General features: G+C 38.3%; 1 protein-coding gene across 3 annotated transcripts in view; it reads right to left on the bottom strand.

Moving 5' to 3' along the window:
• Window positions 1-12,594, bottom strand: part of KLHL2 (kelch-like family member 2) — a 164,774-nt gene that overhangs the window by 67,111 nt on the left and 85,069 nt on the right. The gene's annotated exons all lie outside the window — the stretch shown is intronic.

The following is a 12,594-nucleotide window of genomic DNA, read 5'->3' as shown; positions in this document are numbered from 1 at the left end:
AATCCTAGCGAGGTGCAGTCCATGGGGTCACAATGAGTCAGACACCACTAAGCCACTGAACTGAAATGATAGATTTTGGTATGGTCCATTTTCATTTTTGTTTGCTTCAAGATATTTTTCAATTTTCTTTTTGATTTCTCCTTCTTTAGCTGTTTTCTTTAAATGTCCTTTTTTTGATCTACTGGTTGTTCAGGACTGTGTTGTTTAATTTTCACACATTTGTGAATTTTTCAATTTCCTTCTGTTAACGATTTCTAGTATTGTACCACTATGGTCAAAAAGAATATTTGTATGATTTTAATTTTCTTAAATCTGTTAAGACTAACTTTATGGTCTAGCCTATGGTGTATCCTGGAGAACATTCTGTGTGTGCTTGAGAAGAATATATCTTTTAGGTCCATTTGGTTTAAAGCTTGGTTGAAGTCTAGTTTCCTTGTTGATAATCTAGATGATTACCCATTGTTGAAGGTGGGTAATGATGTTCCTGAAAATTATTTTATTGTTGTCTGTTTCTCTTTCCAGACGTTTGAGGATTTAATACATTTCGGTGCTCCAAAGTTGTGTATACATATATTTATGACTGTTATATCTTCTCAATGAATTGAACCCTTTATCATTATATAATGACCTTTGCTGTCTCTAATGACCATTTTTGGCTTAGCATTTGTTTTGTCTGACATCAGTATAGGTACCCCTGTACTCTTTTGGCTTTCACTTGCATGAAGTATCTTTTTCATCTCTTCACTCTGAGCCATGTGTGTGTCCTCAAAGCTGAAGTGAGTCTCTGGTAAGTACCATATATTACTTTTTGTTTGTTTGTCTTTTAAATCCATCCAGCCACTCTATGCCATTTGACTGGAGAATTCAATCCATTTATATTTAGCAAAATTATTGATAGATAAGATATTACAAATTCCATCTTACAGTTTTCTGGCTGTTTTTAGTTTCTTTGTTCTCTCACTGTCTTCCTTAGTAAACTAATGGTTTTCTGTAGTTGTGCATCTTTTGTGTATCTAGGTTTTTGCTTTGCTTTGTGGTTTCCAGGCTTACATAAAACACCTTATTGATGTAACAATCTATTTTATGCTGATGACAAATTTAATCACATACAAAAACTACTCTTTTACTCCCCTCTACCTTTAGTGTATTTTGATGTATGGTTTACCTCTTTTTATATTTTATATTCATTAACAAATTATTATAGCTACAGTTAATTTTAATACACTTGTTCTTTAATCTTATACCATCATTTTAGAGTACTAGAGTATTCTTAATTTGATTATATACTTACCTTTACCAGTGTGTTGTATTTATATTTTTATACATTTTCATGTTATTTCATGTTATCATGTTAGTTGTATGTGTATTTTAATGCATTTTCATTTTATTAATTAGCATCCTCTTATTTCAGCTACAAGAACTTCTTTCAACACTTCTTTTATGGCAGAACTAGTGGTGATGAACTCCTTCAGCCTTTGTGTCTGAGAAATCTTTCTCCTTCATTTGTGAATCATGGACTAAAGAAGGAAGGTTTCTCCTGGCACTAAGCTGTGCTGCCACATGGTGAGGGGACACAGGTGAAGTCAAACTGCTTTTTTCAGCCTCTTCAGTATGTCCAAACATGTGTTGATATTGTTTTTGCTCCAATGGAATGCTAAATCGTCTCCTCTGGAAACCTAGACTTCCACAGAAGCTCCCTCATCTGTGGGAACAGTCTAGATCAGTGTTCTCTGGGTGCTCCCAGACTGCAGTCAAGAGGGGCTAAAACTGGTTCACAGATCACTTGAGAGCCACAGCCAGGACCAAAGTCTGCCTGCCTACTGCCTAATGCACAGTGGGCAAGGCTCCTTCTGGGTCCCTTAATGTATGGTGATGTATCCCACAGCTACCACAAAGACACTTTCATTTGTGGGTGGATACAGGATATTTGGTGCATAGAGAGGGAAGACAAGAATGAGGGATGTGTTATGCTCATGACTAAAAAAATGTTTTTAACCGTGTGAAATATTTTTGATTGAAATTTTAAAAACAAAAGGAAAAAAAAGTCACCCAACTAAGCCCAACTACTTTCTGTCCCCAGTGAGAAAGATAAGTGTTGGTACAGAGAATTAATGCATTTTATTGTGTTCACTTCAGTGACCAAACATCTCCTATCCTCCCCTACTTGGGCCACTGCCCTACCTTGCTGGCCTTCACACCAAAATTCTTTAGGGCAGACCTTAGTACTGACGCCTACATACTGACGCACGCACACCTTTGTCTGTGGTAATACGGCCTCTGGCCCCCTTTCCCATCAAATTGTTCTTTGGAAGTTCTTTTATTGAGATCAGTATAATCTGTCTCAACCCTTGTGCAGTGTTTCACCTAAGAACTCTTTCTCCTAGCCTGGATTCTATAACACTTCTTTCTACCTTTCTAACTACTCTGTCTCTAACAGTTCCCTAAAACTATATGTTACCTATGGTCCTGCTTGCCCTGACATCCCCTTTCATTCTCTGTTCAATCTCCTTTAATTATTCCATCCACATTTGTGTGTGTCCCAGTTATTGTCAACTTGTCACCCCAGTATGGTTGTTCCCAGACTCAACCTCTCTCCCAAACCCCAATAAATGAATTTCCAGCCATCTTTAGTCTCTATATGATCTGTCTAACTGTCATGGCTTTTTTAAACAAATAGATCCACCCCTATATCATGCACCTGCAACATATAAAAGCAGTTTTGTAAGATTCACATTATTCACTGCCATAGATAACTTATTTTCATCTGTTTTGAGTTCTGTGATGTTTTTTAATCATTATGCATCTTTCCATTGATGGCACTGCTTCACTTCTTGGCTTGAAGCTCAACAAAGATGCTCTGGCCGAGTCTACTGATTGTCTCCCTCAAAACAAATCAAGGTCTTCTGCTGGCCAAGCTGTCTTTGGCTACTGCTAATAATCTTGCCAAGTGTGAGAACCTCTAAATTGATAACACATTTCACTGCTGACTGGCCCTTGAACAATCAAGACTAAAACCCATCTACACCTTCCTCCAGACACCTGTCTGGTCTCTCGTGTTTCTTTTGGGTATCAATGGCTTCGTTACCCACACTGACTCCAAATCTAAATAGTCTCAGTCACAGTTGATTCCTCACTAGTCCCTCCTCTTTTTATTATAGTAAAAACATAAGACAATTTACCACCTTAACCATTTTTCAGTTCAGTCCAGTCACTCAGTTGTGTCTGACTCTTTGTGACCCTATGAACCGCTGTCTAGGTTGATCATAACTTTCCTTGCAAGGAGTAAGCGTCTTTTAATTTCATGGCTGCAATCATTATCTACAGTGATTTTAGAGGCCCCCAAAATAAAGTCTGCCACTGTTTCCACTGTTTCCCCATCTATTTCCCACGAAGTGATGGGACTGCATGCCATAATCTTTGTTTTCTGAAAGTTGAGCTTTAAGCCAACTTTTATCAAGAGGCTCTTTAGTTCTTCTTCCCTTTCTGCCATAAGAGTGGTGTCATCTGCATATTGAGGTTATTGATATTTCTCCTGGCAATCTTGATTCCAGCTTGTGCTTCATCCAGTCCAGCATTTCTCATGATGTACCCTGCATATAAGTTAAATAAGCAGGGTGACAATATACAGCCTTGACATACTCCTTTTCCTATTTGGAACCAGTCTGTTGTTCCATGTCCAGTTCTAACTGTTGCTTCCTGTCCTGCATACAGGTTTCTCAAGAGGCAGGTCAGGTGGTCTGGTATTCCCATCTCTTTCAGGATTTTCCACAGTTTATTGTGATCCACACAGTCAAAGGCTTTGGCATAGTCAATAAAGCAGAAATAGATGTTTTTCTGGAACTCTCTTGCTTTTTTGATGATCCACCAGATGTTGGCAATTTGATCTCTGGTTCCTCTGCCTTTTCTAAAACCAGCTTGAACATCTGGAAGATCACCGTTCATGTACTGTTGAAGCCTGGCTTGGAGGATTTTGAGCATTACTTTACTAGCGTGTGAGGAGGACAACTGTGTGGTAGTTTGAGCATTCTTTGGCATTGCCTTTCTTTGGGATTGGAATGAAAACTGACCTTTTCCAGTTTTATGGCCATTGCTGAGTTTTCCAAATTTGCTAGCATATTGAGTGCAGCACTTTCACAGCATCATCTTTTAGAATTTGAAATAGCTCAACTGGAATTCCATCACCACCACTAGCTTTATTCGTAGTGATGCTTCTTAAGGCCAACTTGACTTCACATTCTAGGATGTCTGGCTCTAGGTGAATGATCACACCATCATGATTATCTGGGTTGTGAAGATCTTTTTTGTACAGTTCTTCTGTGTATTCTTGCCACCTCTTCTTAATATCTTCTGCTTCTGTTAGGCCCATACCATTTCTGTCCTTTATTGAGCCCATCTTTGCATGAAATGTTGCCTTGGTATCTCTAATTTTTCTTGAAGAGATCTCTAGTCTTTCCCATTCTATTGCTTTCCTCAATTTCTTTGCATTGATCAGTGAGGAAGGCTTTCTTATTTCTCCTTGCTATTCTTTGGAACTCTGCATTCAAATGGCTATATCTTTCCTTTTCCCCTTTGCTTTTTGCTTCTCTTCTTTTCACACCTATTTGTAAGGCCTCCTCAGAGAGCCATTTTGCTTTTTTGCATTTCTTTTTCTTAGGGATCCCTGTCTCCTGTACAATGTCACAAACCTCCGTCCATAGTTCATCAGGCACTCTGTCTATCAGATCTAGTCCCTTAAATCTAGTTCTCACTTCCATTTTATAATCATAAGGGATTTGATTTAGGTCATACCTGAATGGTCTAGTGGTTTTCCCCACTTTCTTCAATTTAAGTCTGAATTTGCCAATAAGGAGTTCATGATTTGAGCCACAGTCAGCTTCTGGTCTTGTTTTTGCTCACTGTATAGTCAAACTTACCCACTTTTAAGTATGCATATAGTTCACCAGTGTTATGTATGCTCACACTGTAAAGTCTAAAACTGTGTACCCAGTAAACAACTCTTCTCTTCCTCCATCCCCTCCTCTCTATAACCTCTAAAATAAATTGCTTCTCAAATCCTGGGAATCCTCAATAGTAACTCTGGAAAGTCATAAGATTTAGTAATACAAGGGACCTGACCACAACTTCCATATGAAAGAGTAATCTCTAAAATGTTCACATTCAGTGGGTATCTGGCTATCGTTTGCAGACATGAGACATGAGCAGAGAGCAAAGCAGCCACATCACCCTTGAGCACTCACTACAAGCTTCTTTATGTTGCACTAAAATCTTTCTCCTTAATTTTTAACACTGATTCTACTTATACTCACCACAGAACAAGGTTAAGCTCTTTCTCTCATGAAATTCCCTCAAACTTTTACAGAGAACATTATATTCTCTAGAATTTTACAAATTCTTTTGACTACTCCTTGTAAAACATAGTTTCAGGTCTTCAACATCATCCTGGCTCTGAATTCAGTGCTTCAGTTCATCACTCTCTCTTAAAACATGTAATTGAAAATGAGCTCAATTTCATAGATATAATCTGACCTGGGTGGAAGAGAATGAGATAATCACCTTACATCTTTATAGATATAATTACATTTCTGATTGCTATTGAATCCACGATCAACAAAAACCCTAATATCTTTGGACTGGTTTGGCCAATATAAGCCTAATACTTGTCACAAGGGCTTCCCTGGTGGCTCAGATTGTAAAGAGTCTGCCTGCAAACTCTTTACCATGAAATCTACAAACCCAGAGACCCATGTTCGATCCCTGGTCAGGAAGTTCCCCTGGAGAAGGAAATGGCAACCGACTCTAGTATTCTTGCCTGTAGAATCCCACGGACGGAGGAGCTTTGCTGACTACAGTTCATGGGGTCACGAAGAGTTGGACACAACTGAGCAACTGAGCAACTTCACTTCCTTCCTTCCTTCCTTCCTTCCTTGTCATAAAGCTGAGATAAGAGATTCTTCCTTTTCACTAAATGAATTGTTATTCAGATTTCTGTATCTCAGTAAGGTATAGTAAAATTGAGCAGCTACTGTACATTGGCAATACATATGCACCCACTGAAATGTACCTACAAAGCTTTACCTAAAATGTAATGCTGAAGGGCAGAACATTTCAGTCTAGTCTGTTTCCTGTACTTATATCCAGGGTCAGTTCCAAGAGCCACAACCTTCTCTCTATCTTCACTACCCTAATTCTGTTACCAATCTTACTTACTCTTTCCAGTCCTCCCACCCATATGTTAACAGAATATTCTGTTTATGGCACAGAGCTTTTATTGTGGTATTAGTGATTTGCCTCTACTAGTTTCCTCTGCCACTGAGTAAAGCCAACCAGTAATCACACTGCCATTTGATGATCAGTTCCTTCTCTCTAAAAGAGCATGATTCCCAGCAGTATTAACTATGCTATAGCCATGCAATATACATTAAACATATATATTATACATATATAATGTACACAAGCATTCTTCCTTATATATAAGAAATCTCTTCACTAGGTAGAGCAATTGAATTTTCCTGTTTTATTCCCTCCTACAAATAAAATTAGTTTGTCAGAAATGAGAGATACTCACTAGGATTTATCACACCAGGTCTAAAAGGCTCAAGTCGCTCATCTCAAATTAAGCTGATGAAGTCAACAATACAAGCCCAAAGTTCTTTTTGTTTTGCACCCTCTGATAAGAAACAAAGTAGTCTTCATACCTGATTTCTACACAACAAGAACCTTTTTGATCAAAATTAAATACCAAGAGGGGTTCATATAATTCCTCTATACTCCATCTAGGGCAGAATCCTATCTGAAAAGTGAGGTTAAGTGACTGGATAACAACAGTATTTTAAGTCCACAAACAGCTTACCTCTGAGAAAGTGTTCTGGGGAAAATAAAGATATCTCTAGTCTTCATTTTCTTAATTAATACAATTAAAGTGTTAGACTAGATAACTGCTAAGTTCCCAACTAGTGCTAGCACTCCATGAGTCTTTCATTCTGAATACTATTAGTTTCTGCTGCTGCTGCTGCTGCTGCTAAGTCACTTCAGTCATGTCCGACTCTGTGCGACCCCACAGATGGCAGCCCATCAGGCTCCACCGTCCCTGGGATTCTCCAGGCAAGAACACTGGAGCAGGTTGCCATTTCCTTCTCCAATGCATGAAACTGAAAAGTGAAAGTGAAGTCGCTCAGTCGTGTCCGACTCCTAGCGACCCCATGGACTGCAGCCTACCAGGCTCCTCCGCCCATGGGATTTTCCAGGCAAGAGTACCAGAGTGGGGTGCCATTGCCTTCTCCAACTATTAGTTTCTAGGGGTGAAAAAACCCATATATGTATCTCCAGCAGTCCCCATTAACACACAATTTGGTGAAACCTGAGAACAGCTAACTCATGTCAGCTAGAAAAACTGTCAACAAAGCAAAACAGACTGCATATAGTTAACTAGGACATAAATGAGGACTACAATGAATTTAAGAATATAAAAATGATTAATTCTTTTAAGAGCTGTCATTTAAGTCAGCAAACAATCAAGCAGCGGTGCACATCAAATGCTTTCATTATCTTCCAAAGGAAGAATTTTCTTTAGTAGTACATTAACATAGCAATAGACTTTCAATAAACAGCATCTACTCTTTATTATGAATATCACAAAGTCAAGGCTGGTGACACCATTATTAGAACCACTCTCTCAAGTTTCTTTCAAGAGGGCTGTTTCCAAAATCATGAGTTTATTTTGACAGATGTTTACCCCAAGTAGTGATTCCTAGCCTAAATTACAGGAATGCAAAAATGACTAATGGAAACTGACAGCAGAAGAAAATGTCATGGGATGAGCTCTCACAGAGAATAGAGCATAATCTGGATATACTAAAATTGGGTGTGAGTTGACTATTACTGGCCAATAAACTCCTTGGAATCAGGGGTTAAATCACACTGAACCTGTTATCATCCACAGCAGTTCAGGCAATACCAGGCACACAGACGGTAGTTTTGAAAGAACTGACTACTGGGTCTAAGCTCAGCAGCCAAGAGATAACTAGAAGAATTGGGACCAGAGAACACAGATTTATGAAGAAATAAAAGAGCATGAGGGCAGGAAATACTCAGCATCGGTAGTTTATGGTCCCCAGAAAGGTTGATACCTTGGAGCTCCAAATGGGAACAAGGTTCAAAATGACCTAGAGTTGTGTGACAAATGGGTTTATGGAAGGAAGACAGTAGTCACAAGGAGGTAGGAAGAGGGAGTCTCAGTAGAGACAACAGTACAGATTTTGAAGTTGCTGGCAGCAAGAGAAACAAAGTGCAGAGGGAAGGAACAACGGAGGCCTGAAGGCGTAGAGAGAAAATAGGCTGCAGAGAGAGTGCTACAGACTGACAGCAAGCCAGTGCAGAACTGAGGATGGTGACAGTGAGAGAGGAACAGTCTGGAAGTCTACCCTCCTACCCACCTTCCTGGTGAGTCACTCTCTTTAAGGGGGAGTACCACTTAAAGAAGTTTGCCCCCAACAAACAGGTAGGGGAAAAAGCAAAGTTTCATTTAAGATAACGGGAGAGAGGGCACACATGAAAACAGCTTGATCATCGCACAAGCACAGTGGGAAGGCTAAAGTAGGGCAGTATGGGGTTCATGGACAGGCCTAGGATATACAAACAGATAATAGGGTTAAGTGCAAGGAGAATGAGAAATAAACTGAAAGCATGTCAGAGACAGGAGAAAGGGACTTCTTCACAGGTAGCTTTATTACAGAGGAATGCCAGGTTCCTCAGAGTTTCAGCTGGTTTGAAAATGAGAGTAAATATTTCCCCAAAGGTCAGTTAGAATCTATATTAACCAGCTTCTCAGATTTTTAGTGTGGTGAGTGTTGAGATGTTGGAATGACTAAGAATCTGGAATTTATTGCTTCCCTTAAATTTGTTAGAAATTCTCACAATTCAACCACTGGTAACTTTTGTTTATCAACAAAGAAGGCTGAATAAAATTTGTATTTCAAATTAAAATCTAACTTCCAAAAGCATCTTTTACTGAGACTATTAAAATGCACCTGAAGTTGTAAGTTCAGTTTTTATCTCCTCTATATTTTCAGTCCAGCAAAAATGCTCAAAGTCTTAATGATTTGGGGAATGAATTAAATATAGACATCACTCAAAACACATCAGAAGAGTCCACAAACCAGCATTCTCCAAACAAGTCCACACTCTTAGGAGATGTGAAAGTTTTCATTTTTAGGTATACAGCAAAAATAATTTCATACAGCTTTTTAGCTAAGAAAACCACCACTCAAGAACATAACAAAGGTTGATTACAGTCCAGAACACCAGGCTTCAATATGCAGGTCATTTTGCCTGGCTGGTCTGGTGACCCTTGATTGTTCATGGTTTGAGGCTGTTCACAACCCTAGAAAATAGCATGGGCCAGGGCGTGGGGCTGGGACTGAAACCAAGGGAGGGGGGCACCAGGCTGGGCAGAACAGACTCTCCTGCACTGCTCAGACCTCCTACCTTCTCCACCTGGTTTCCCACATTATTTACTTTTTCTAAAGATGCTGATACTAAGAAAAACAAGCACCATTCACAGAGATTCCCATAGAATATCTTCACTCTTCTATTATACCTGCACAATTTAACTATAATGAATACAACAGAGCTCATTCCCAATCTCCAAGAGAAAGGAATGATGCAGATCTTGTGCCCAGAGCCCTGGTGAATTTTCAGAGGATAAGGATGCTCCAGTCTCAACACACAGTTATACCTTAGATCAGAAAGTACGCTGAGGTCATGTAACTTTCTTCACTTTCCCACCCTCTCTCTCAACCTTCTTTCTCCCCTCTCCTTCTTTCCATGTATGTATGGACTTCCATATGCATTAACTTGTCTATTGCTCTTTATTTCTTCCTTTCTTTCTTTCTTGCTTGTATGTCTCAGACCCTACTTAAAAGCCTAGGAGAGGGAAAAAAAGTTAAGATTTTAACTTCCATCTATTACCATTGTTATGGAAATACCTTCACTCTCCTAGATCTATTCACATGTTCTAATTTGAACTTGAAAGCAATTTAGGTGTCTGGGTAGGCCTCTGGACACATAAGTACTTGAATTGTAAAAATAAACGAGGAAGGGATTGAAAAACAATAAGGCAGAAAAAGAGAACTCTAGGTATTTTCCTGTGTTGACTCTTTACCTTCTGTTTGCTTAAGATAAAAACAACATTCAGATATTTTCATTATGAAGAACTACTTCAGTATTATACTGGATTATTTATTGTAGAAAGAGCATCCCAGGTGGCTCAGTGGGTAAAGAATTCTGCCTGCAATGCAGGAGACATGGATTTGATCTCTGGGTTGGAAAGATCCCCTGGAGGAAGGCATGGCAACCCATTCCAGTATTCTTTCCTGGAGAATCCCATGGACAGAGGAGCCTGTGGGTTGCAAAGAGTTGGCCATGACTGAAGTGACTGAGTACACACACACATTTATTTTAGAAAGTTTCCTGCAGCTAGTTATCAATACACCAAAGTTATGGAAACAGCTTGACTATATGAAATTGGTCACTGCAATTTTTATTTCTTTATAAGTATAAGAAATATGTAGATGAAATAATATGACTGAATTGCTCCAAAATAATACAAGAATTCAAAAATTCATCAAGCTGTAGATGTCTAATTTGCATACTTTACATGTTTACTAGTCTGCACTAAAAAGTTTACAGAAAAAATTATAACATAGGAAAGAGAAGTCAAGAAGGGTGTAGTTAAAATAAAATTATTCATGAATTGACAACTCTCAGTGTTGGGTACTATTCCATTTTTGCATGGTTGCAACTTTTCATAATAAAAGATGCTGTAAAATGTTACTTAGAAATGAGCAATTTTAAGATTCAGATGCATGGTATGAGATGCAGTACATCTTTTAAAATAAGACTGATTATAGTGTGTAAATATGATAAATCAAATTTTATTTGTAATTTTGTTGAAAGTGATAATTTTTTCATAAAAAATTCTTGGCATAATTATGTAGAAAGAGTCTGTATACTAAGATGTAGAGGTGTTGTAATTCTAGTAGAAAACTGTTGACATTCTGTCATAAACTACAATAAATTTAAAACTGTAAAGAAGAGAAAGAAATAATAAAATATTATTGTATTCTAAAACACAGTAAGTGAGTTTGTTCTGATGTGAGTAAAACTAAGAGTTCTACCACAGCATGAGAACTATGTATGGAAATTTTTTGCATTAATCCTACTTTATTCCTTCTCTTTCTCTCTCTTAAAACTCAGTAACATTGATCAAGTACGAAGGACAACTAGCAGTCCAAGAAAGATATTAACTAGAGATTGCTTTATGTAGAAAAAACTATCCAAAAAAACCGCACAAAACCTCTTTGGCTTTCGTAATATAAATCACTTAGAACAGGTGCATTATGTCTAGCAATTAACAGGTCTAATGGATTTCTATTTAGCTGAAGAACAGAATTGGCTGCACTGGAGAACACATCAATAAATACAAATTTGTGTTTCGTTTTCTTAAAATACCTCATCCCCCTCAAAAGAACTATATGAATATTGCTACATGTTATAATGTATTGCCCAACTTACAGAAATTACATTCTAAAAGTTTACCTGTAATTAAGCAATCTGGGACTCAGATCACATTTTCCCACTGAAACAATTTTACAAAGGGTAGTTAAGCCAATCAGGCCACCCCAGAGAAATCTATAAACTTCAAAATTACTGGACCTGGTATGGTTTATTGCAGCACTTTTTTTCCCCCAACTAACCCCTTTGTACTACTATTACTTTGATAAACGCAATAGGGATTCTAGGAATAAAGCTCCTGTCAGATACTCTGCCTTGCATGAATCTATGTTCCTTAGTTATCAGAGTAGGCAGAGTGGAGGAGAGTTTAGATGAGGGGCTTTTGCATTTGAAGGGTACAGGAAGTTGGGGCCCTACAATTTACTAAGGGGCAGCAGTCTTGGAATGTTCTTTAGTAACTTGCTTCTACTGGGTCTCACAGATACAGGGTGGAGATGTGGACTGTATCTTTCACCAAGTTTATCATCTAGAAAATGTTTTTTTTTTCATTAGAAACTTTTTAATAATCATTTTTAATATGAGTTTTTTAAATGTTTATAAACTCAGAGCTAAATAAATTATAGGTTACTCCTGTGTACTTTAGCTACACCCAAAGCTGTGACAATAATCTGCTCCGTGACTGGACAGCCACAGGCCTCTGCCCACTATAAAGAGAGGATGCCACCAGGAGGTCCTGAAAACCAGCATTTAATCTAAGCAGAGGGCTGCCTCTAGTTGAAGTCAACATTTCTCCTCTACTCACAGTCAACTAGATTTCATTGCTTTGAAAATGTTTAAGCCAAAATCATTGCAAATGGTGATTGCGGCCATGAAATTAAAAGACGCTTACTCCTTGGAAGGAAAGTTATGACCAACCTAGATAGCATATTCAAAAGCAGAGACATTACTTTGCCAACAAAGGTCCGTCTAGTCAAGGCTATGGTTTTTCCAATAGTCATGTATGGATGTGAGAGTTGGACTGTGAAGAAAGCTGAATGCCGAAGAATTGATGCTTTTGAACTGTGGTGTTGGAGAAGACTCTTG

This window comes from Bison bison, unplaced genomic scaffold, assembly GCF_000754665.1.
Source record: "Bison bison bison isolate TAMUID 2011002044 unplaced genomic scaffold, Bison_UMD1.0 scf7180017864103, whole genome shotgun sequence".
Lineage (NCBI taxonomy): Eukaryota > Metazoa > Chordata > Mammalia > Artiodactyla > Bovidae > Bison > Bison bison.
The sequence above is the reverse complement of the archived record's forward strand: the minus strand, read 5'-3'. Positions and strand labels throughout refer to the sequence as shown.